Raw genomic sequence first — 26,524 nt, 5'->3', positions numbered from 1 at the left:
GGGAAGGTTTATAACTATTTTGGGGGAGGGTACTACCACCCTCCTAAGAGAAATCACAATAAATCGAAATTTTTTCCCCTCGAATAGAGACTCCTACGTAACATTCCAAAGTATCGTAGCAATTTATTAGAGACTACATCGCAACATTGCAAGGTATCTTATTATTTTTTAAAACACCAAACATTTAAAGTGCCACTAGAGGCCTCTAGGGGGCGTAGCCGCTAGTATTGTATAATGTTTTAAGTTATATATTTATTTACTAGCGGCTACGCCCCTAGAGGCCTCTAGGGGCCCTTGTGGAGAGAAGAGTGGAATTTGAAAACTCAATTTCTTATTTTAGATTTTAAAAGAAAAAGTTAAAAGTTATTCTATTTTTAAATTTATGTCTTAGGATGGTTTTAGGCTATTTTTCTGCTTTCCCATTGGAATACAGGGCTCCTGGATGTTAAGGGCACAGCCAATGGTAATAAATATAAAATAATATTAAAACTTTTATTTGCTTGAAAATATTTTCTCGTATTCATTCGAATCCGGTGGATAGGAACCGGTTCTCATCCATACGAAAAAATATGTCTAGCATCGTATTAAATACAGCTTTCTACGAATATAAAATGTACAATCATAGGATTAAAACCATTTTTTTGCCGGTGCCTTCGGCACCTCGGGGCTAAAAAACTGGTTTTAATCTTATAATTCTATATCCGCGGAAAGCTGTTTATAATACGATGCGAGAAATAACTATTCTTTATTCTTTTGTTTTTTCAAATGTATAATGATTAAATAAAGTTTGGATACATTCAACCCATAAGTAAGGATGGCCGTACGTCGTATAGAACTTATTATAATGTAGCTGTTCTGTTAATAAATCACAGTGTTGAAGCAACATTTTATGGACAAGTTTGAAAAGAAGATTTGGGTTCGAATACTCTAAGGCAAAATGGAAAAAAGGAGGTTTAGTGATAATAACTGCTACGACACGATGCTATTGTATAAAACTAGAAGCCTTTAGGGGCACTAGAGGTTGTAAGGGGTTGAATTCGACCCCTCTATTTTTTTTTATTTTAGTTCAAAAGTAAAATTCTCCCCTGATTTTTAAAAAAGTTATAAACTTTTCCAGGACCTAAGAGAAGCTACATTGTTAAGGAGAATCATATAGTTTTGGCGGTTAGCGAGATCCTTCTATACAAACAAACAGACAGACAGACATCCTGTTACTTTGTTATCAAATATCTCACAAAGAAAAGATCTAAGTAAATAGCATTAAAATTTATAAAATTACAATAACCCTTTGCTTACTGTTAGGGAATGCTGAAGTTAAATATAAAGTGAAATTTTAAAAAACAGTTCAACCAAAAGATTTTCCCGCCAAGTGAGCTTGGTATTAGTCCATGTTATGTTTTTATCATCCTTATAAAAAGTCTTACCTTTCCTGGTAAGAGCGTGATTCTCCTTCGATTTTTAAGTGATTATCTAGAGAATCCAGAGCATCATCTATTTGGTTAAGTAACATCCAACACCCAACCAACTCTTTGACTGCACGACCTTTGTTTGAGAAGTCCTAAATCTGCGTGGTAATGAGTTGCGTCTGTTTAAGGACTAACTCTAACTATTTATGTCGCGCACCTGACATAGTAGCAGTAGGAACCGTTTAGTTATGACACGGTGCCGGGCCAAGATTCGAACTTATTACCTTCCAGACGACGAGTAGATGCGCTACATTTTAGGCCACAGTCGCGTTTCTAAAATGTCCTCTGTTGGAAGAAAAACTTTATAAATAATAATGATATTCTTCAATCATTTTAACTGCAGGAGGTTAGGTTATATGTTAAGTTAACCATAGGAGGACAGGGATCTAAAGGGATAAGACAATGCCCGATAAATTGATATACATCCCCAATGTAGATGAAGAAATTATTCCTTAGGTAGATTACAATTAGTGGCTGAAAGGTTTGGACACTTAATTTAATAAACCAACTAATAAAAAATCAATAAAAGACCCCAAAGTTGTTAAGCCAGCGAATAAGAAAAAGTTATTATAAAACTTTGGGGACTAGTGTAATAAACAGCCCAGTGTCCCATCCCTCCCTGCTAGGTTACACGTTAACCCCAGGGGTGTTTGTGGATTCATTGGAGGGGGGTTAGTAGGATAATTATTATCCTTTCAAGGGATTCTCTGTACTAGTCTTTTATTTTACACTAGCGGTTGCGCCCCTGGTATCAAGGGGCTGTGTATTAAAAGAATATCTCAAAAAAATCCTAATACTTAAACCTGAAAATGAAATAGCCTAAAACCACCACGGGATCTATGTGAAGCTACTTTTATTAGAGAACTCAATCAGTTCAGTAGTTATTTAGATCTTAATCGTCAGAGAAAAAAAACCTTACTACTTTATATAAAAGTATATTTTAGAACTTATTGATGTTGTATTGACAAATTCAGGGATGAATGGAGTCTAATTTACGGCTTTGTCTTTTTTTCCCTGTTCGAAAAAAGTTACTAAATAACCCGAAATTGACTTGAATACCTATATTTCATATTAGAATGTACTACTGTATTCTATTTTAATATTTTGGTAACATATAATACAACAAGGATGACAACATCCATAAAAGCGAAGCACTGAAACGGTAGGACAAACGGACATTAACACTTGTATAGTACCTGAACTGAATAATCAGAATTTAAAAGTATTAGAGTCGAAGCAAAATTGTAAGTAAATATGTTGAAAAACTGCTTGAAGCAGGATAATGTTTATTGACATACTTACATTTTTGAACTTGATTATAGAGTTGCTTCGCTTATAATATTGTTCTTTGTTGTCCCAGGAATCAATATACCAAAAATCAGATCAAACGGATAATTAGAACACTTGAAAATTTGTTGTTAAAAAAGTAGAAAAATCAACATGTTTAAAATGGACGTACGGACATTCTGGTAATGATTATAGAGTTGCTACGCTTTCTAAATCGTACCCAACTACTACAGGAATCATCATGCAAAGTTTGAAATCGATAGGACAATTCTAACATGCCTAAATCAACTAATGAAAGCTATCTATCTCGGACGGACGTACGGACGGACCGACCCTAATTATAGAAAAGCTTCGCTTTTAAAAATAATATTTTTGTTCTTTACAAGAAAAAAAGGCCATTAAATCGTATATATCCTAATCTTTGAGCAATCAAAAGGAAGCTGTATAATATACTGTAACAGATCTATATGAAAACAAGGATGACAACATCCATAAAAGCGAAGCACTGAAACGGTAGGACAAACGGACATTAATACTTGTATAGTGTCTGAACTGAATAATCAGAATATAAAAGTATAAGATTCGAAGCAAAATTGTAAGTAAATTTGTTGAAAAACTGCTTGATACAGGATAATGTTTATGGACATACTTACATCTTTAGGGCTTGACTATAGAGTTGCTTCGCTTAAAATATTGTTCTTTGTTGTCCCAGGAATCAATATACCAAATATCAGATCAAACGGATAATTAGATCATATAAAAATTTGTTGTTAAAAAAGTAGAAAAATCATGTTTAAAATGGACGTACGGACATTCTGGTAATGATTATAGAGTTGCTACGCTTTCTAAATCGTACCTAACTATTACAGGAATTACCATGCAAAATTTGAAATCGATAGGACAATTCTAACATGCCTAAATTAACGAAAAAAGCTATTTAAAAAAGTAAAAAAAATCAACATGTTTAAAATGGACGTAGGGACATTTTGGTAATGATTATAGAGTTGCTACACTTTCTAAATCGTACCTAACTACTACAGAAATCACCATGCAAAGTTTGAAATCGATAGGACAATTCTAACATGCTTAAATTAACGAATAAAAGCTAACTATCTCGGACGGACGTACGGACGGACGGACGGACGTACGGACGGACCGACCCTAATTATAGAAAAGCTTCGCTTTTAAAAATTTATGTTTTATCATTGGCAGCAAATATTACCCTTAATTTCATCATTCAATAATAGCTATAAAATTCTTTGTGTAGTAGCCAACGGTTTTTAGACTATAGATACATTTAAAATCATCCAGAGGTGTATCATATATTTATAAAAATCATGTGCAGATTCCCACTTAAGTCATAGATAAACAAGGATGACAACATCCATAAAAGCGAAGCACTGAAACGGTAGGACAAACGGACATTAACACTTGTATAGTATCTGAACTGAATAATCAGAATTTAAAAGTATAAGAGCCAAAGCAAAATTGTAAGTAAATTTGTTGAAAAGCTGCTTGAAGCAGGATAATGTTTATGGACATACTTAAATTTTTTGACTTGATTATAGAGTTGCTTCGCTTATAATATTGTTCTTTGTTGTCCCAGGAATCAATATACCAAAAATCAGATCAAACGGATAATTAGAACACTTGAAAATTTGTTGTTAAAAAAGGATAAAAATCAACATGTTTAAAATGGACATACGGACATTCTGGTAATGATTATAGAGTTGCTACGCTTTCTAAATCGTACCCAACTACTACAGGAATCATCATGCAAAGTTTGAAATCGATAGGACAATTCTAACATGCCTAAATTAACAAACAAAAGCTATCTATCTCGGACGGACGTACGGACGGACGGACCGACCCTAATTATAGAAAAGCTTCGCTTTTAAAAATGTCTAAAATCGACCTACCCTTTAATGTACCCTCCTCAAAAATAGTTTTGAAACCTTCTCTGGACCTATAAAAAGCTTCACTGTAAAGGAGAACATACTACTTTGTATATTACTAGCGGCTTCGCCCCTAGCCTCTAGGGGCTTCGCCCTATATAGTTTTGGGAAGTCAACCCTTCTTAATAGAAATATTCAAAAAAATATTCTTTGTTTAATTACTCTGTGATAAAATTAAACCCAGGTTGTGCGCTTTATGCACAAAAATTTTAATTTGTACAAATTAAACCCAGGTTGTTTGCCGTATACAAAAAAATTTCAATTCGTAAAAATTAGACCTAGGTTGTTCGCATACACAAAAATTAAAATTTAAAAAAATATATTTTGATTTTTTTTGGGGGGGGGATTCATGGGGGCTTTGCCCCATGTTGCAGTGGGGTTCCCCCACCCCAATTACTGGTTTTTGTTTAAAAAAATTTAAAAAAAAAAAATTTTGGAAGTGAAATTTTTTTTATTTTTGGGGGGGTTGGAGTGTCCCACCTCCCAAGAAAATAGCTTAAAACCACCAGAGGACCAGTAGGTATATTCCCAGAAGGGTAGAGCCCAATTTGATCAGCAGTTACTGAGATTTTACAAAAAATGTAAAAAAAAAATTTTGGGGGTTGGATTTTTTTTATTTTTGGGGGGGTTGGGGGTGTCCCACCCCCCAAAAAAATAGCCTAAAACCACCACAGGACCAGTAGGTATATTCCCTGAAGAGTAGAATCCGATCGGTTCAGTGGTTACCGAGATCTTAAGGGACAGACAGACAGACGGACAGACGGACAGACGGACAGACATCAAGCTACTTTGTATTATAGATTCATAGAAACAATGTTTAGCTTTTTTCAGGGCTCATCAGTATGGAATGATCAATTGATCAGAGTTAATTTTTGCACGTGGCAGGGCTTAAACCAGGAACCCTTTAGAGTATCCTCACCTCGAAATTCAAGAAGGCTAAATGTATAATGGCCCTAGTCCCTAGTCTCTTGTACATATAAGGCCATCAAGATTAAAACAAGTACATATAAGGCCATCAAGATTAAAACAAAAACCAAAAGCAACCACTTTATATCAATCATATGTTCTTGATATTAATGTAATAACTACATACATATGGCCTGCTCTCCATGTAGTTATCAGGGGGGTTATTTGGGTTGATTCCTGTTTCCTCGTGCGATTTATTATCTCTTTAAAAATCCAAGTTCTATAATTGATTATCTTTAGTAATTATAACATTTCCTTATATATTTATATCATTTAATACTTGTAACATAAAACGGAGAGGGACAAAGTGTCTCAAAAAATCTCATGTGGCGTCATAAAAATGAGGGATGAGAGAGGAGAAGTGGGAAAGAATACCCCTAAAAAAGAGATGGATAATCCTTCTTTTTTATGACGTCACATCATATTTTTTAGACACTTTGTCCCCTTCAAACAAGTGAATTTAGATTAAGCAATATGAAGACTCGGGTCTTTAGTTGAAAGCAATCCACTCGTAACCTTCACTGTAATCCCAAAAAGTGTCCTACAAGGAGAACTTTAGGGGCCTGCTCTTAATTGTGGGCACGGCCCTATGCCCACCTCTGCAGGGGGTTAACAGGGCTCGTATATTGGGGTTAGGTGTTCCTATGAAAAGCCATAGTAGAAACTTTAGTCATAGCTATATAGTCCTTATAATAAAGTAACAGGATGTGTGTTTGTCTGTCTGTTTGTTTGTACCGAGATATCAATAACCGCTGAACCGATTGGGTTCTCCTTCACAGGGTAGCTTCTCATGGTTTATAACTATTTTGGGGGAGGGTACCACAACCCTTCCAAAAGAAATCACAAAAAATCTATTTTTTTTACGCAGAGACTTGAACTTAACATAGAAAGCTTACATATTATTTTTAAAAAACATTTAAAGTGCCACTAGAGGCCTCTAGGAGCGTAGCATAATAGGTGTACATATCTCCGAAATATAACAATGAATTTTACCTTATACATAAAAAAAATTGACAAATGACAAATTTACTTTCAAATGTCTGGTCTTGTATGTTGTGCTTTTGAGCAAAGCTTAATATAAGTCCTTGGATGGTTTTTTGTTATTTTGTGAATCAAAACTTTAAAAGCCTAAGGATCTACTCCGCCATTAATAGCATAAAAGGTTATGAGTTATTAAAAATGTAAAAGATTACTCATGTAACTTTGTTCGAACACTTATTTCATTTTTTTAGGGCGGAGGGGGGGGGGGGGTTGTAGTTAACCCAACTCTGTGGGGGCCTTGATAGGAATCCCAGTTGGATATTGATCATGTCCACCCACAATTATTTATTGGTCAAATGTGCCAGGGAGGGAGGGGACATTGGGCTGTTCATTATACTAGTACCAATATAGTTTTATAATAACGTTTTCTTATTCGTCGGCTTAACAACTTTGGCAAAATTTTGATTGATTGGTTCAGTGAGTTGAGTGTCCAAACGTTTCGACTACTAATGTAATTTACAAAAGGGGTAATTTTGTGTATCATCATTGGGGATGTACATAAATTTATCGTTTGTTGTCTTTGACCCTTTAGATCCCTGGGTCAAATGTGCATAGATAGATAGTTAAATATTGTATTTAGTGTATTCCTTATTGATAGATGGATTTGAAAGATTTAATGTAGAAATATAACCTTAAATTATCTTTTTAAAAGCAAAGCTTTTCTATAATTAGGGTCGGTCCGTATGTAACAGATAGCCCTTTTCGTTAATTTAGGCATGTTAGAATTGTCCTATTGATTTCAAACTTTGCATGATTCCTAGAGGAGTTAACTACGAGTTAGAAAACAAAGGAATTCTATAATCGTTACCAGAAAGACTGTACGTCCATTTTAAACAACAAATTTGTGTATGATATTATTAACCCATTGATCTGGTTTTGGAATACTGATTCCTAGGACAACAAAGTACAATGTTATGAGCGAAGCATCTCTATAATCAAGTCCTAAAACTGTAAGTATGTCCTTAAACGTTATCCTGTATTTCAGCATTTTTTAACACATTTACTTACAATTTTTTCGACTTTTATACTTTTATATTCTGACACTCTACAAGTATTAATGTTCGTTTGTCCTGCCGTTTCAGAGCTTCGCTTTTATGGATGTTGTCATCCTTGTTCTATAGAGAAGCCACGCTTAAACCTAACGCGATACTGCGTCATTAAAACAAAGATACACGTTACCTCATTACAAATTCAATCTTAAGTAAATTTGCTTAAAACCCATGGGACGATTCTATAATACATTATAAAATGACCTACAGAGCAATATACTCATTCTATACCATCTCCTAAGGAGATAAATAGATACAGTGTGGCACTTGAGTTTACTGAGGTGTAGTTAAGAGATTAATATTTCAGAAGTTGGTGTAATCATAATTATGTGCTAAAAATGCTTTTAAGAAGTACTTTAACAATTAATGATTTATATTATGCTAGTGGTTATGCCTCTAGCATCTATAGGCTCCGTATTCGAACGGAAAAAATGGGCCGAAAAATAGCCTAAAACCATACCGAGACTTGGATAAAAAAATAAAGTAGCCTATAACCATCTCAGGACCTATATGAAGATTCCCTGCAATTGAGAACTCATTGGGTTTAGCCATGATCGATATCGTATGCTACAGACAAAAAAACCGTATTGCTTTATAACAATCAAAAACAATAATTCACAAACAAACTCGTCATTTTTAAAACTACAAAATCTGAAGAAGCAAATATTACCAATGTAATTTTTATGCTCTTTAAAACTTATGTACCTTCAATTACACCCTAATAGAATTACGGCTGGTTTTTTTTTATCTAAAAACACCAGAATAGTATAGATAATATTATAGATAATCACCTAAATACCAAACAGTCAGCTTAAATTCCACACCAATATAGATAGATAGATAGTAATTATCTTTCTATTTGATATCCTAGGTTGATATTAAAAGTCATGGGGCGAAGGACATGATTATTTTTGATGATCTTTTCCCAATATATAATGATCTCTTGCACAGGGAAACAAATGGATGTGTGTTAAAATAGCTTGGTTGATTTGAAATTTCAAAAATGTTCATCGGTCTGTCTTTAAAAGAAAAGCATTTACTTAAACTCACTTTTTCGTGCGTTATTAATGCTTGAACTGATTGGTTTTTCTTTTTTAGGTAAGCTTCATATAGGTGCCCTGATGGTTTAGGCTATTTCATTTTCAGATTTTAATTCATAGCCCCTAGATGTTAGGTACACATCCGCTAGAATTTCTATAAAATGTTAGCCAACCATGTTTTTCATATATTTCTCCATTTTTAAAAGAGAAGCTTTTCTATAATTAGGGTCGGTCCGTCCGTCCGAGATAGATAGCTTTTATTCGTTAATTTAGGCATGTTAGAATTGTCCTATCGATTTCAAACTTTGCATGATGATTCCTGTAGTAGTTGGGTACGATTTAGAAAGCGTAGCAACTCTATAATCATTACCAGAATGTCCGTACGTCCATTTTAAACATGTTGATTTTTCTACTTTTTTAACAACAAATTTTCAAGTGTTTTATTTATCCGTTTGATCTGATTTTTGGTATATTGATTCCTGGGACAACAAAGAACAATATTATAAGCGAAGCAACTCTATAATCAAGTCCAAAAATGTAAGTATGTCCATAAATATATCCTGTTTTTAAGCAGTTTTTCAACAAATTTACCTACAATTTTGATTCGACATTTATACATTTATGTTCCGATTTTTCAGTTCAGATACTATACAAGTGTTAATGTCCGTTTGTCCTACCGTTTCAGTGCTTCGCTTTTATGGATGTTGTCATCCTTGTTTTATTTCTTCCTTTATTCGAATCTCTCTAAGTTTAATGCTAAATATTTTCTTTATGAGGTTCCTTGAAATAGCCTAAAACCTTATCATGAACAACACAACAATGAACACTTGTCCAGAAATTTGTGAGTTAAAACTGGACACACCCAAATGTACAAACATCCTATTACTTAAGTCTAAAGTATGCACATTTTATCCCTGCTAAGAGATGGTCAAACTTTAAAACTACAGGAGTTCAAAAAGTTAAACACAGAGAAAAGTATTTTTAAAAAAAGAAATAAATAATTTATATTGTACATAGAGAAATAATTACAGACGGACAGACATTAAAATAGCATTATTAAAACTTTTGTTTCTTGTTTTTTCCCAATGCATATCACAAACCCTCGAGGGAGTTCTGAATAAATTAGTAACATAGATAACATATAAATGTCCATATAATATAATATTTCAGCTATTTTTTTTAAATAAAGGTAGCTAAATAGTCTAAGATTTAGGACAACTTCGTCTAGTAGCGCATACAAAAATATCAGTATGGCATCAAGACCGCTGGATTAGTAGAACCGGTACTCAGTCATGCTAAAAAATCAGAGCATCGTATTACAGACAATTTCCCACGAAAATTAAAATGAAAATCAGAAAATTAATACCAGTTTTGTTAAAATTAAGATTGCCGTTATAGCATGTTTTCTTTTAATGAGGAGGGTGTCTAAATAGTCCCCATTAAAATAGCTTAAAACCACCACAGGACCAGTGCAGATCTTCTCTGAAGCAACCCATTAATTCAGAGGTTGTAAGCAAATGTAAAAATTATCGAGTTGTAAAATGATTTTATTTATGAAATAGCTAAAAATTAAATTAAATTCGAGATTTACATACAAACAGACAATTCGGAATTATAGAGAAACTGTAATAATAGAATACTCGTTTAGTTAATATATAATTATATTAACTTTTGGCAACCTTATTATGAATTTTCATTTCTTCGGTAACCATGTTTGAAGCATAAACCGCGGCATTATGCGCATTTTTAGGGGTTGCCGTAACAAAGTCATTTTAACTTTTAAAAATAATTATTCATAATTCATAAATAAGAATTTTAATTATAATCTACTCGTTTAATAAAAATTTAGCTTTTTTTTGAAAAAGTAAAATTCTTATATTTTTAGAATTTATAATATTTGTAATAAAAATTTGGCAACTCTGTCCGAAAGTTCCATGTTTCAGTTTAGGAACACAACAACGATTTTAATTTAAATTTTGAGAAAATAAGCTATTAGTATTATTTTTAAAGTGATATTAATGTGATTATTTAATTTAATTTATGGAACATTGTACTGGCGAGATAAGTGATTTTAATTTAGTTAATAATATGAAATAGTGTATTATTGTTAATATTATTTAAAAATATGTCATAACGTGATGAAATCAAAATATATGAATAATATTTATTTTAAAACGTATTAGTTTATATTGTGTTATACGAGATAATTTTTCCATATCTTATTTGAAGATAATTCAATTTATTCTAAACTATATTATTATGAATGAAAGTGCTAAATTTTGAAACCAAGGCAATTTATACGTACAGGGCGACCACTGCATACTATATATACTATTTATACTATATAGGATGAATTTAGATACTATATCATACTATATGACCAAAATTTACTATATATACTATATATTATTACCTTTACTTGACCAAAATTTACTATATAATATTACATTTATATAACCAAAAACGAATATTGTCAGTTTTGTGACTACGCCCCTTAAGGAGTGTTTTGTCTTATTTTCATAGTAGGTTTTCTCTTATTTCTAGCCCCTGCGGGGGGGCTCAAAAGTTACTGTGATACGACAAAAATGCATAAAGCTCTACAGTAAGAAAGGTATGAAGAAAATCCTTTAAAATATATTTTTGTTTGTGATTATGATTTAAATATCAGTTATTTTTCATAGAATTAACTTAAGGGTGAGGGGGAAGTTTTGCCACTTTCGCTTACTCCGTGATTATTAGGCTAGGTATTAATGTGAGACTATAGGTTATTTGGGATAAAAGTTTACTTTTAGGTAGTAGTTCACTTATATTTATTATTTTTTTGGATAAGTCTCCAGGTTCAGGTGCTGCAGGCTAAAAGTGGTTTCTGGACAGGTAAAAAAATTGTAAAATTTAGAGATCAACAGTTATCTTATTAAATGTGCATTTTTTAGGATGTTATTAACATATCTGAAGAAAAAAATAAGAGTTAGAGGTCTATTTTATTCATATAAGAGAATATGCATTTTTTTTTTTGATAATATTAACATATCGGGATCCAAGTTCAGGTTCACTCAGGACAGGTAAAACTGAATATGTATTTTTTTATCTATAACATATCTGAAGAAAATATATAAATCGGCCTCCAAGTTTAGGTCCTGTAGGCCTTCTGGTCCACTCTGAACAGGTAAATAATCAAATTTCTTTAACGGAGAGTTAGAGATCTATTTATATAACAGAATAATATGCATTTATTGGAATAATATTAACATATCGGGATCAAAGTTCATGTTCACTCACGACAGGTAAAAGATTCGAATTTCTTATTTGAAGAGTTCAAGTTCAGGCCTGCAGGTGTTTTCTGGACAGAGTCTAAATGGAGGCCTGCAGCACCTGGACCTGGAGGTCAATTGTATTTTTTCTTCAGATATGTAAATAACATCTAAAAAGATGCTTATGGTGTAACTAACCTCTAACTCTATAAATAAGGAATTTTTATTTTACATGTCTAGAGTCCACCTAAAGGTTGATTGTCTTTTTTTCTTTAAACATATAAATAGCATCTATAAAGATGCTTATGTTGTTTAATAAACTAACCTCTAACTCCTTAAATATAAAATTTTTATTTTATTTGTGTCTAGAGTCCACCCGAAGGCCTGCAGTACTGACGTATGAGGGGATGTACAGACAGACTGGAATACGAGTATAGAGTAGCTTCGATACAATTAAATATCAATAATATAACAAAGGTATTTCTAAAAAATACAACATTTATTAAGCAATTAAAACTGGTTAGAATAGGCAGATTTATGGGATTATTATTATAGGATATATTTAATATGATATCAATTAAAGGCTTGGACGTCCTGTTTCTTAGTTAGGTAAGAAACGACGTACTTGAACACGTGGGAAATATAGATACCGCCAGCCTAGACTTATAGGCTTGTATCTAACCGAATGCAGACGGGAGAGAAGTATTCACTCTTTGGCCTGCAACAATCAACTAGCCCTCAACACAGCAGGATGGAGTATAGTGGCGGTTACAAGTGGAGGTCTGACTCAGCCAGAGAAGTATAGGAATGTGGACAGGGATGGGGATACATAAACTTGGATGGTGATTACCACACTCGCCCCCTTCTGAGGGAATATGAAATATTCCCTCACAGTTGACCTGCACGCCTGCTTCTGCGGGTTGCTGTTGTACTCGCAGGTTCTTCGATTGCGGCCATAGCCCTCTCTACGATATCAACAGGATTGGGTTCTAAGGAAGTAGGATCTTCTGGAGCTGCTGGAGGCTCTGGAGCAACAGCATTCTGGAGGGCCAACACGCCCTCACAGGGAGCCGTGGCTACTGGATCTTCAGGGGCAGCGCCAGCCTGCGGATTAACAGGTAGATCAATTCCAGATGGAAAGAGCTCACTGATTTGAGCATCGAGCTCTGTGTCACTGTTTTCCTCTGCAGGATCCAGGACCTCTGGATTGCCTTCTCTATCAGTGGGCCTGTACTCATCAGAGCACTCAGAACCGCCATAGTGAGAAATCAGCTCAACTCCATCATCATCTGGCCGGGATACGTCCCCAGTGGGAAGGGATGCCTCTATGGTTGCCACATTCTGCCCAGGTACATTCATAATATTACAACGAGTATTGATATATTTAATTACCCTGTCAGAGTTTTGGTCCAACAGTCGACTAGTGGCCTCAATGACCGTGGTCATTCGTGATTTTAACTCAACGGTCGAGTCCTCAGAGACAGTGCGAATTTTTTCGCGCAAAGTTTTGCGGTTCCGCAGTAATTCTGCGGAAATTTCAATAAGGCGCTTGCCATGTTGTATATATGCTTTCTCAACAAATGAAGCATTGCTAGCAATTTTAGATTTCAGACTTCTCTGGAAAGGGAGAAGGGCTTCCTCCATTGCTTCTTTTACAGTGGAGGATAGGACTTTTTTCCATTCCTCAGCAGTCACCCAAAAAGCCTTAGGCTCAATTTTGCTTTCTGCTAATGTCTCTTTCTTTTTAGGGGGTAATGGAGGCGGTTGAGTTTCCACCTTAGCCTTCTTGGCTGCTGGGCCGCCGCTGCCTGTTGGTGTTGGCGGACGTTTTTCTACCGCTTTTGGGGCTGATTTTACGGCGACTACCTCCAATTCAGGTGAGGCACTACGTTTTGGTGGCGATTCCACCCGATTTTTTTGCGGTTCCCCTCCCCTATTTTGTTCCATTAGAGGCCTGGCCCTAGGCCTGGCTTTATCGGAATATTCGTTGGCCTCTAAATTTTTAGCCTGCCGCAATTTTTCTTGCAATTCAAGGAGTTCCTTTGGAACCTCTTTTCTCGCGGTGCGGTAGACGTGGATCGATCTTGAGACGCATTGAAGTTCACTGAGGTTTTCAGGGTTGCATGGCGGTTTTACTCGTGGCTGATACCTGTTTTCGTCAGGTTCATAGTAGGCTTCCTCAGGGCCGCCCTGGGGATAGCCATGATTGCTGTCGTAATAATAGTCCTCTTCATTGTAGAAGGGTGCCTCTTCATATTCTCGACGGTATGAAGAGTGACCGGCCCCATGGGAGTGGTGAAAACCCCTTGAAAAATTCCGCCTGGGATATCCTAAAATAAAAATAATAAACTTAAAATTAAGGGTCATTAATTCCTTATATCGAATAAGGAAATATTTTTACAAAGACGACCTTTAGGGACGACAATCTTATAGGTATATATGTCTGATACAGGTCGTCCGTTTTTGGGGATTAGTTTTCCCCATTATTTGTAAAATCCCGCAATTCGTGTGTTTCACTCGTACCTCCTTCTTTGTACGCGTGAATTTTGGTGCAGGCTAATATGTAAATGATAAAAGCGACGCATAATAACGACTCTATTCCTGTAAGGATGGCTGCTACTACAAGCACTATATGATACCAAGTACTAGATAGAAAATCAACCACCTTATGATACGTTTGAATAAACCAGGAGTCAGTTATTTTTACTTCAAAATTATTGGAGTCTGCGGCAAGTTGGCTGAGGTATAATTCCTCGGCACTTTCTGAGAAATTAGTTTTTTCTAGGCTTTGCCAAGAATGATAAAGAAATAGGCTAATCGGTTTATCCATAAGATATTGGTTTACATTTAGTATTTGCATACCATGCCCTTGATTCCCAAGGAATTTTCCTTGGTACAAATGTAAGAAAATTGGATTTTCGGAACATTTAGTCGGAGTTAAATGGGTGGTGTTAACCAATCGGCGTGAAAATGGTGATATTCCCATAGTCTTATTATTGATTGAAACCGAGAAATGATCCACAAAACAGGGTAAATTTTCTCCCAAAGAAACATTGATTTTAAGACTATCGCACTGTATTACTAAATCCAGCTCACCGAGCGCCCTAACTAGTTTTTTACGATGAGTCTGAATGCTACTTTTAGACAGAAAATGGTTCTGTAAACAGCGAGTTTCGGGGACAATTAATTTATTATATTGTTGGTAGGAATAGAAAATCTCTAGTGGTAACATGTCATCCTTTTCTTTAGCATTTAAAAGTGGGAAATATGGTTTTATAGAATTCGTGAACCATACCATTAAGTTATCAATATTAGTTTTGTAGTAAAATAATTCGGGAATTAGATTTTCAAAAATGTTTTTTATCTTTAAGTTCTAGTGCTAGCGTAATTTGGGGATCGATCACTAGATATTTTTGGGCACCCTGTTCTCCTTCAAATGTAAACAATGAAATATTAAAGATGTCTACCGTTCGCCAAGGAGAAGTGAATTTTTGTGCGCTATCAGATTTATCATCTGAGATAATTCTATCGTAGCCTATTCTAAGATTGTGATCTAAACAATTGTTTCCCACCCAGTGACTGCCCAGGTAACAGCCCGCTTTTGTTTGTAATAATTCAACAGGCTCAGCCTGGACCCCTATTTGTTTTTCCTCAAATGTCCCAGGGATAAAAATGCCGTTAATGATTACGCCGTTTCCTTCGCAGGCGGGGTCGATGCCGTTAAGGAGGTTGTTGGGGTAAGTAAGCGTCCCGTTTACCAGGAAACGCGTGTATGACATCTGGTGTTCATACACTGAGACTGATTTTCCTTCAAAGTTAAATATTTTAGTTTTGGACATGGTGTAACAGTCTTCATAAGTTACGAGGCTCGGTATCTCCACGAGTGCTGGAGCAGCGAGGTGTATGTGGCTATATCTGCCACAATACCAGTAATGAGTACTGGTTCGGAGGTGGCAACGAATTCCAGGTATAATTTTTCTTTCAACCTTTTGAAGCAGGTGAAATTGTTTTTGTTCAATATTGGTAATATTAAGAAACGCAGCGCATTCAGAGATTTTCAAACGCGGATTTTCATTTGCTACACATTGAGTCGCATCTATTTGTATTATTTCGGACGCATTTGATTTTGCCAAAATAATAAAAAGCCCCAAGAATCCCAAAATAAATTTACCTCGAGCTCCTGGTGCCTTTGCCAAATGATGCTGCATTTTATTTTTATGCTTCTCGTTTTTCTCTGAAATATGTTAATTAGTTAGTTTTAACATATATTTTTTTTGTTTATTTTCGTTATTATACATACGTAGATTAAGCTATATACATTTGCCACCTTGGTTTTATATAATTATACATTTTATATACATTTTATTTCTTCCTTTTAATTGGATTATGCAGTCCGATTTGGACATGTATGCGGTTATCCCCCCCTTGTGACCTAGTTTTTCTTTCTTCTTCTAATATATACTTGGGTACTATGCTTTGTTTGTTAACATTAATAACCTTTTCAGGGCTGGATTGTTTGGGTCTTTGTGCGAAGAAAGAAGCCTCGGACGGGACGGTTTCTTCCAAGAAACTATTTTCGACGTGGATGTGAGGACCGGATGACCGATCTGCGCCAGGGGGTTCTTGGTCTTTGGGCTGTGGCTCAAATGGTGAGTTTTTTTCCATTATATCCCCTCCCCCATCACAATCCACCTCCCCCTGGGGTAAGTTCTGACTAGTTTCAGGGTTTTCTTCTATAAAATCGTCACCATCGTTATCTAGGTAGGTAAAATCGTCATTTTCCATACCTTTATTATCGTTTATTTCGGTTTGCCCGGTATTATCTATGGTCAAGGTTATTTCCTCAGACGGGACAATTTCCTCAATTGGAAAGACGTTAAAGGAAAGTGTTTCCCCCAATAATTCTACTTTAGAATCTATTTTTCGTATTTTATCCCTACTGACAACTTGGTTAGTTTTTATTGGATTTGATCCAAAGGGACTGAGTTCAAAAAGGGCCTCTGAGAATTTTTTTGTTACAATAAAAGGACCCCCATAGAAAGATTGCAATTTTTTACTGACCCCTATCTTGACTAGGTTAAAAAATGCAAAGCATACGTCGTTAACGAAAAGGGGAGATGAAGCCTTCCTAGATTTATTTTGAAACTCTAAATAGATTTTAGATTTTTTGGAAACCTGTGCAATAATTTCTTCCAAATTTTTTAGGTAGTTTAAGTAAGACCTGCAGTCAATGTCCTGCCTTTTCTGCAGGATTGGAGAAAAGAAATCGAGATTGAGAGTTGGTTGTCTGCCGAACATAAGGTAATATGGCGTATACCCCGTTCTTCTGGACGTACTAGAGTTAATTACAAAAGTGGTCAAAGCTAATTTTCTTGCCCAGTCTTTACTTTCGAATCGGTCATCGGATCTTAGACCTGCATAAATGCTTTGATTATGCCTTTCACATGGGTTACTATTAGGGTTTCTTGGGGGAATAAGTTTAGTTTCGATACCTAGTTCATCCATAACTTTTTTGAAAACTTCCCCAGTAAAATTTGTTCCCCTGTCACTCCTCAATGACCGAAATAAGCCGTAGGTGGGTACCACCTGTTCAAGGATGACCTTCACCGTGCTTTCCACGGTGGCGTCCTTGATGGGGTGGGCGATTATGTACCTAGAGAATAGGTCAACTAGGATAAATATGTAACGGACATGTTGTCCTTGGAAATAGTTAGGGGTTAAAGGACCGATAAGGTCTACTGATACCTGGCCAAAAATCTCGTGACTAATGGCTGAATGGGTGATAGGTTGTTTGTGTTTAGGTACCTGCCCTATTTTTCTTAGGCAGGTAATACAATTTTTGATGCGTGATTCGACAAACTTATTAATTCCTATAAGGAAGAATCTTTCATTTATCTTGCGTATTGTTTCGTTAACCCCCTTGTGACCTATACTATTATTATGTGCTAATTCAAAAACTTTATTATATAATCCAATGGGTACGACGGGTCTTTCAATGAATGTTCCATTGCTAAGAGGTTGTCTAAATATTAGAAGTCCTTCCATAACGTATAAATGTTCTATTAATTTAAAAAGGACCTCTTTCCGGCCGGTTAGTTCAGCTTTTTCAAAACTCGACAACTTCTTTTTTTCGAATATCCACCTACGAATTTCAGATAATACTTGATCTTTTTGTGTTTCAGATTGCCAAACATTGTGCACACCGACTTCCGAAGCCGCATGTAACTCAAAAATCTGGTCTTGGTATGGACAATCCTGTTCATAAGGATCCAAGGTAAATGACCTAGTACATTTTTCACAATCGGTTTCCTTATGTTCTTTGCATAAAAATTGCCCTCTAGATAGATTGTCGGCATTGCAATGGTCCCTACCCTTCCTATGAATTACTGTAAAGTCAAAACTTTGGATAAAGAAAATCCATCTCAGAGTTACACCATTTATTGTTCCTTTTTGCCATTTTTTGTAATGAACTAAGGAAATCGAATCTGTACGCACAATAAAGTTTCTAAATCTTAAATAATGAAGAAAGGTTTTAAGAACAAATACTAGACATGCTAATTCGCCTTTATAACTTGGATAATTTTTCTCTGCCCCGTTACATTTTTTGGAACATATTCCAATAATTCTTTCTTCCCCCCCCTGATTTTGGCTGAGAATTCCAGCGAAATAACTTGTAGAAAAATCTACATCTACTATAAAGGGGTTAGGATTATCCCACTGGGGATAGCCTTTACTTATAGAATTTGAGAACATATTTATGAAATTTTCCCAATCTTTTGATAGGGAATTGGTCCATTCGATAACTTTATCGTTTCTGTGTTCGTCTAGGGTACAAGAATTTTTCGCATAGGATGGGAAATAGGCCCTATAATAATTGGAGAAGCCCAGGAAACGCTGGAGTTCCTTGCCTGTCCTGGGCCTGCTCCAATTTTTAATTTGTTCTAAATATGCGGGGTTCATTTTAAGTCCTTGGGAACTGACTATATGACCTAAATATGTACATTCGGATGTGAAAAATTTACATTTGGCTAGATTTAACTTAAGTTTTGCTATTTTTAGGACTCCGAAGAGTTTTCTGAGATGCTTCAGATGTTCCTCAACATTCTTTGAGAATATAATAAGATCATCAAGGTAAGAAATTATAAATTCGTATAAGCCAGGGATAAGGGTTAGGACTCTGTCCATCAAATGGCAGAAAACACTTGGCGCGTTACACAGTCCGAACGGCAGTTTCTTGAAAAGATACTGCCTGTTAAGGGCTGTGAACGCTGTCAAGTGTTTACTTTCCTCCGAAATGGCTAGCGCATGGAATGCGCTAGTCAAGTCGAGGGTGGTAAATACATTGCCAGTGCCTAATTTTTCTAAATTACTAGAAATCAGGGGAAGGGGCCAATTAATTTTTCGTGTTACACTATTAAGCGCACGAAAATCGATAACGAACCTAAGCTTGCCTTCCCCCCCAGCCGTTGGTTTTTTCTTTACCGCAAAGATTGGGGAGGACCACTCGCTGTAGCCCTCCTCAATGACGCCCCCCCTTAGCCAATTTTCAATTTGTTCTTTTAATTTGGCTTCGTATAATGGGTTTAATTGAATGTTTCTAGCCTTAATAGGTTTAGCCCCGGGGATCAAGTCTATTTTATACTGTAAGAGATCGCAGTTACCGATATCGGCATCGTCAGTCGAAAATATATCGAAATGATCAAGGCATAATTTTACTACCTTTTCCTTCATCCCTGGGTTATTTTTGATAAGATCACTATTTTCTAAGTCTAATTTTTCTTTAATGAATTTAATTCTTTTAAGAAGTGTAGTTCCTGACAATTCATTTATTTGATTAATACTTTTATTGCAGGAATTTGGGGAATCTGATTCGAATTCAAAGCAATATCCAACTTTAACGTTATTCAATAAGGTAATATTTTTTCCTGCTAAATTGACAAAATTTACCCAACATTCTCCCTTCTCATTTACATTATAAATACCCTCCATAAGCATCAAGCCGTTATGGCTTGTCATTTTAGAATTATTTGGGGATATATACAGCTTCCTATTTTTTTGATGGATAGGTATTGTTATCACTGTTGTATTCCCCCCCGGCAAGAATGTTGTTTTCTTTGCTAATTTTACGCATGTTTTATTTTGTTTTAATGTCCCAGTCCCCCCCTGGTTACTCCAATTTATTCCTGGGATAAGGGAGTTTTGTTCCGTATGAACATTATTTGTAGGAATTAAGGGTATGTTTTTACTTTCTTCAACTATGTTAATTGTTGAATTTTCTATTGGGATTTGCTCGCCAGTAGGGAGCTCAAAGGAGAACTTATCTAGTAACAAATTAATTCGATTAACTTTGAGAAATTCATATCCTAGATTTATAATTTTAGACGTCGTTTCAGGGATGTAAAATGTTTCTTCGAATATTTTATCTGACCCATCAAAGCTGAATTTTAAACTCACGTGTCCTATGATATTTACTGGTTTTAAATCTACAGACAGAGCGCTAAGATTGGCAGGGGTGAATGTGATTTTATTATCATCTAAGATTTCTTTAGAAATAAGGGACCTAAAGTTGTTTCCTGTATCCACTAAAGTGTGTTGCAGGAATTCCCCCCCCACGGGATTAAGAACTTTTAGTTTTGCACAGATAGGCATTATAAAATAAATTATATTTTTAGTCGAAGCCTAAGATGCATATTTTCCAAGATCCCCACCTCAGCGGTTAGACGATGGTAATCCTCACACAGAGATTTCCTGTGTTCCAGGTATAGTTGTCTGTCGAATTTTTTCAAATAATGAAATGTTTTAACAATATGGTTAATTGTTAAAATAATTTTATATAACTTTCTGGGTTTCATTAAGTTTTTTATTAAGCGCTTTTCAGCTCCAGAAATTTCTTAATAAGCATGAGAATGTTGATAGTTCTAAAGAAACTACTAAACTTTAATACGGGTCCTTATTTATATACTTGGATATATGATAAAAACCTATCGGAATGAAATTGAACTAAAAAGTTTTCGAAAGATTGAAAGGCTACAAAGTAGCTTAAAAATAAGTGTTCAGCTTGCAACTAACAAGACATTAAAAACAGACTGACCTATTTTTCGATTTATATCTGTATTTATACAAAATATGGTTTTACTAGTTAGTATTTGATTCACAATATCAAATAATATAAAGTTAGCGCTGAATTACAGCTCAAAAAAATATTAGATATGACTAATATAATAAAGAGGGTCAATGATGACTGATTTATTATTCTGATATTGTCAGTATTTATACTTAATTTTTCCACCTATGGGGTAGAACAAGTTCATATATTTACTAAAGTATAATTAATGCTGAATATCAGCTTCAAAAATAAGATGTGGTTTGTAGTAACTGCTTTGATAGTAACTGGCCTTGATTAATAATATGCATTCACTTTTATATAGACCTTTTATTCCGCTGGTAATCCTAGCGGAAGCTAATAGAACTAAGTTTATGTTTATTTTATTCTGCTAGTAATCCTAGCGGAAAATAATTTAATCAAAATGTTTTAAGATTTTATTAATCACGTTTTAAGTGATTAAAGTTTTTTAATTTTTAACTGCTGCTTAATTGCAGCTCAAAAAATCAGAGAGTAAATGATAACAACAAAGAACTGAAGGACAACTGAATTAGATTTGGAAATTTGCTCGTATTTATACAGATTTTCCAGTAGACCCCCCCCCCTTCTTATTATTTACTTATACGGACCGCGGTAGCATTCTAGGCGACATCTTTCGGATACATAATAAATTAAATATAGTTCTATTATTGTCACTGTACAAAATGCAATAATATTTATCCATATGAATAAGTTATTATACATAATTGCTGAAATATTTCAGCTACAAAAATCAGAGGCTAAGAGTGTGCAACTCTCAGATAAAATTGATACTGAGGATTTAACTCAAAAATCATTGTTTATATACAGATAATTCGCTTAAGGTCCCCTAGCGGTTAAAAATTGAACTAGAATGTTTTAGATTCTAATATATATACACTCAAAATATACGGTATTTACATTTTAGATAGATCATGCGATATTAAAAATAAATACTACTAAATAGAAAATAGGTATTCACTTGTTAGCTTCTTTATAAAGACTATTAGATTTTAAAAAATGGAAATATTAAGTGCATGTGAAATGCTCCTCAGGTTACTTCCCTATTTCCCCCAATTTCCTGTATCAGCTACATTTGGATAGGGAAAGGAGGGGGAGGAGTTTATTTTGTGTTGCTTAGTCAGACTTAATAATAACAATTTGTTTTATTTTTTTCGCGCCAAAGCATTGCTTGGCAAGGGATATTTGATATTAAGGAATTTGCAAGTTTAGCTTGGCATGGGATATTTTGTTTATCTTTCATATCAAAATATGAAATTCATTCAGCAAATTTTTATTTTCTGGGATAGGGACAATTAATATCGCATAAATCCACTTATTTTTTACATCTAGTGGACGTGATTTTTAACAATCGCTTGTACATATTTATCTATTTCAGATTCCTCGCTGGCTTCCTGATCCATTTGGTTGATAGTTTTACGCGCATACTGCTCAGGTATTTTATTACTATTACTTGGAGCTTTTCTGGGTGTGAATCTACTCCGTGTTTTACCAAAGCGGGACTCAGGATGTGGGGGCTCCCCAGCTTTCTTTTTGTTGCAATTCTGCACTACATGGCCAGGGATATTACAATGCCAGCATTTAATATTTTTACTCCTCCCATTAAAGGCTCCTATAACGCCCTCGATTTGATCCCAAGCAATAGGATCATCCTCATGATCTACCCAAGAGGGAACCTCGTCAGGTTCTTTGGTTAAGTTTTCCTTATACATTGCCGTGTTAGTGGGGATATTATCTTCGATAATGCTGATTATGGGTTGTTTTTTCGTTTCCGCAGAATTTTTAGGTAGGAACATTTCCATGGCTTGGGAATAGCAAGCCGAAAGGTTTTCCTTGCTAATATGACCAGACCCATCCCAATTAACGTATCTTTGTCCGAGGTTAATAAGTTTATTTAAGTAAGCGTTGTAATCGTCCAAAAATTGCATACTCTCAACGTAATTGGCCATGTCCATGGCAAGGTTGGTATACAGCAGATTTTTGCTAACGTTAAGATAGAATTCTTTCCACTTCTTTTTAGGTATGAGGCCAGGATTCATGAGTTTGAACACCCTAAGTTTGTTTTCAAAATAGGTGTCAAGGGGTTGATTAGTCTCCTGTTTTAGGTTGTAGAAGTACTGCGAGGCTACTTCTGGATCCGAGAAAGGAGTGACCAGCCTCCTAATCATCAGGTAATAACTTAAAGCAGATAAGGCCTGATTTCTTTCAGGCGTAATTAAGTCTCCTAATCGTTCCCCTCTAGAGTCATAAATTCGCTGGTATAAAATATCCTTAAAAAGAATTGGGTCACAGATTCTGTATGTCTTTGCAACCCTCCACATATTAGAAAAGAAATTATCAAAGTCGGCCCTGCCGTCCCACCTAGGGGCATCCCTTGCAAAATCGGAATCCCATTTTTGTCCCTTAATAAAGCATTCTTTAATAAAGTCATCGTCGGCGGTGCTAGTTGTTGCCGTCGCGAATGTGCCTGTGTTTGGCGTGTTTCTTGTAGAGGGTCTTGTTGCTACATTGGGTGCAGACCGTGTAGGTCTACGGAGGGGCTCTAACGACTTAATCCTATCAGGGATAAAGGGAATCCTTTCTAATAAGGTTTTTTCATATTCCGTTAGAGAGGTTTCTCTTACATTCATCCAATTGTCATTATCCGCCGGACCTATAAAGCCTACAATTGAATAGGCCATACAACCTGGGGCTGTCATCCTATCCTTGGCGACCCATTCGACCACGTTTATCTTTTGTTGGACCGATATCCGGTCATAAAAAGTGGCATTAATTGAATCATCACCTATGGTGTTAAAATGAGTCATGTTAAGACTTTCGTTTAACGTTTTTTCCGCAAACAATGGGCCAAGATTTCCGTCCGCTGGGAGTTTTGATACTCTACGTTTTAGATCTAAGATGTCGGTGTCGGCTAATAATCTGCGATGTGATTCCATGTCCTTAAACCCTGCCCATTTTGTTTCTATTTCGAGCTTCATAATCTCGGATTCTTGTTTTATTATATCTCTATAATGTGACGAGTATTCGTTTAACTTATCATTTAACGCTTCCGTTATGAGTTTTTTGATTTTTTCAGGGGAAAGCGGGTCAGCCTGCTGCTGCGAGGTACCAGGGACGGCCGGAGCCGGTGGAGGCGGCGGATTTTTGGTTTTATCATTATCCCCTTTCTTGGCATTATCGGTCATGGTGCTGGAGTGTAGTGTTCGTTAACACTGCTTTGTCTACCACGAAACTTTTTTAAGAACTTGGGAATATCCCTTTCTTCCTGTTTTAAGGAGAAAATATGGAAATGTGTGAAATTAAATACTAGTGTGAAAATAAAAGGCGGGTTCCTTTTTATCTTTATTTGGCAGTTTGCCACGAAATAATTATTAGAAATATTCTGTAACAAATTGTTACTGTAAACTGTTTCCGTGAATAAACTTAGTTATCAGGAAAATATTAATTTCACTTTGCAATCGAAGCTACTTTACAATTTAATTTTGTCTGTACGCTAATTATCTATACCTTCCCCCCTCAAAAATTGAGTGGTAGACAAGACTGCGCCAAAATGACGTATGAGGGGATGTACAGACAGACTGGAATACGAGTATAGAGTAGCTTCGATACAATTAAATATCAATAATATAACAAAGGTATTTCTAAAAAATACAACATTTATTAAGCAATTAAAACTGGTTAGAATAGGCAGATTAATGGGATTATTATTATAGGATATATTTAATATGATATCAATTAAAGGCTTGGACGTCCTGTTTCTTAGTTAGGTAAGAAACGACGTACTTGAACACGTGGGAAATATAGATACCGCCAGCCTAGACTTATAGGCTTGTATCTAACCGAATGCAGACGGGAGAGAAGTATTCACTCTTTGGCCTGCAACAATCAACTAGCCCTCAACACAGCAGGATGGAGTATAGTGGCGGTTACAAGTGGAGGTCTGACTCAGCCAGAGAAGTATAGGAATGTGGACAGGGATGGGGATACATAAACTTGGATGGTGATTACCACAGTACCTTATCCTGAAGGCCAATTTTATTTTTTCCTTCAAATATATAAATAACATCCAAATATAAGCTCATTTTGTTTAACAAATATACCATTAACTGTTCTATTAAGGTAAGTTTGATTTTTGACTGTCCAGAGTCTGCAGGTCGATTTAAATTTTTTTCTTCAGTTATGTTAATAACATCCAAAAAGATGCATATTCTTTATTATAAGTTGACTTCTAACTCTTCAAATAAGAAATTTGAATTTTTACCTCTCCAGAGTTGACCTAGAGGCCTACAGGACCAGAACTTGGAGGCCGATTTTAATTTTTTCTTCAGATATGTTAATAGCATTCAAAAAGATGCATATTCTGTTTTATAAGTTGGCCTCTAACTCTTTAAATAAAAAAAATACCTATAACCTGTCCAGATTGGACCTGGAGGCCTGCAAGACCAGGACTTGGAGGCCTATTTTAATTTTTTCTTCATTTATGTTAATAACATCCAAAAAGATGCATATTTTATTTTATAAGTTGATCTCTTACTCTTCAAACAGAAATTTTAATTTTTTTACTTGTCCAGAAACCCCCTTCCAGATAGCTTGCATGCAGCACTTGAACCTGAGACCTAACCAAAAAAATGATTAAATATATGTGAAATACTAACCAAAAGTAAACTTTTATCCTAAATAACCTATAGTTTCACATTAATACCTAGCCTAATAATCACAGAGTAAGCCCCTTAAATGTGTGTGTGTAGCCATAGTTTCTTAGTGTTTGTACCTAAGTAGTCATAGAGTAGGATGAGACACTTTTGTATGCTAGCACCAGGGCCAGCTCAAGGTCCACGCTCAAGTACAAGTACTTGACCCGCTGTCTCAAGGGACCTACTCTTTATTACCTAACCCTTGCCGAGTATGGCAGGTGTCCTAAATTAAGTCACCTTAATGAATGACGCTCTCCACGTGAAATTTGTACTTATGTGATATTGATATTTGTGAAATTGCTTTGATAACAGCTTTGCTTGGAGTTATTATTGAAGATGTTTATACTATGTATTACTAAATAATTCTAAGTCCGATACTATATCATACTATATGAGTTTAAAAAAATATACTATATATACTATATGGATTTTAAAAATATACTATAAAAATACTATATTTTTTTTTGTTTTGGAGTGGTCGCCCTGGTAATATTAATATATTAATTCATTGGTATTTTGTGTCAAAGCTTTTATTATTTAATTGCTTATGTTCTGATTGTTATTAGCAAGTTACTAACTTTAGTATAAAATCTTAAGATATATATACGTATAATGTAATTCTTATCAGTGTGT

The 26,524-nt window shown here is 35.2% G+C and overlaps 1 protein-coding gene across 4 annotated transcripts in view; it reads left to right on the top strand.

Moving 5' to 3' along the window:
• Positions 1 to 26,524, top strand: part of LOC145305445 (uncharacterized) — a 344,737-nt gene that overhangs the window by 83,305 nt on the left and 234,908 nt on the right. The window lies entirely within an intron of this gene.

The sequence above is a fragment of the Acartia tonsa genome, chromosome 2 (assembly GCF_053477335.1).
Source record: "Acartia tonsa isolate MP-2025a chromosome 2, ASM5347733v1, whole genome shotgun sequence".
Classification (NCBI taxonomy): Eukaryota; Metazoa; Arthropoda; class Copepoda; order Calanoida; family Acartiidae; genus Acartia; species Acartia tonsa.
Note: the sequence above shows the minus strand (reverse complement) of the source record. Positions and strands in the feature narration are given on the sequence as shown.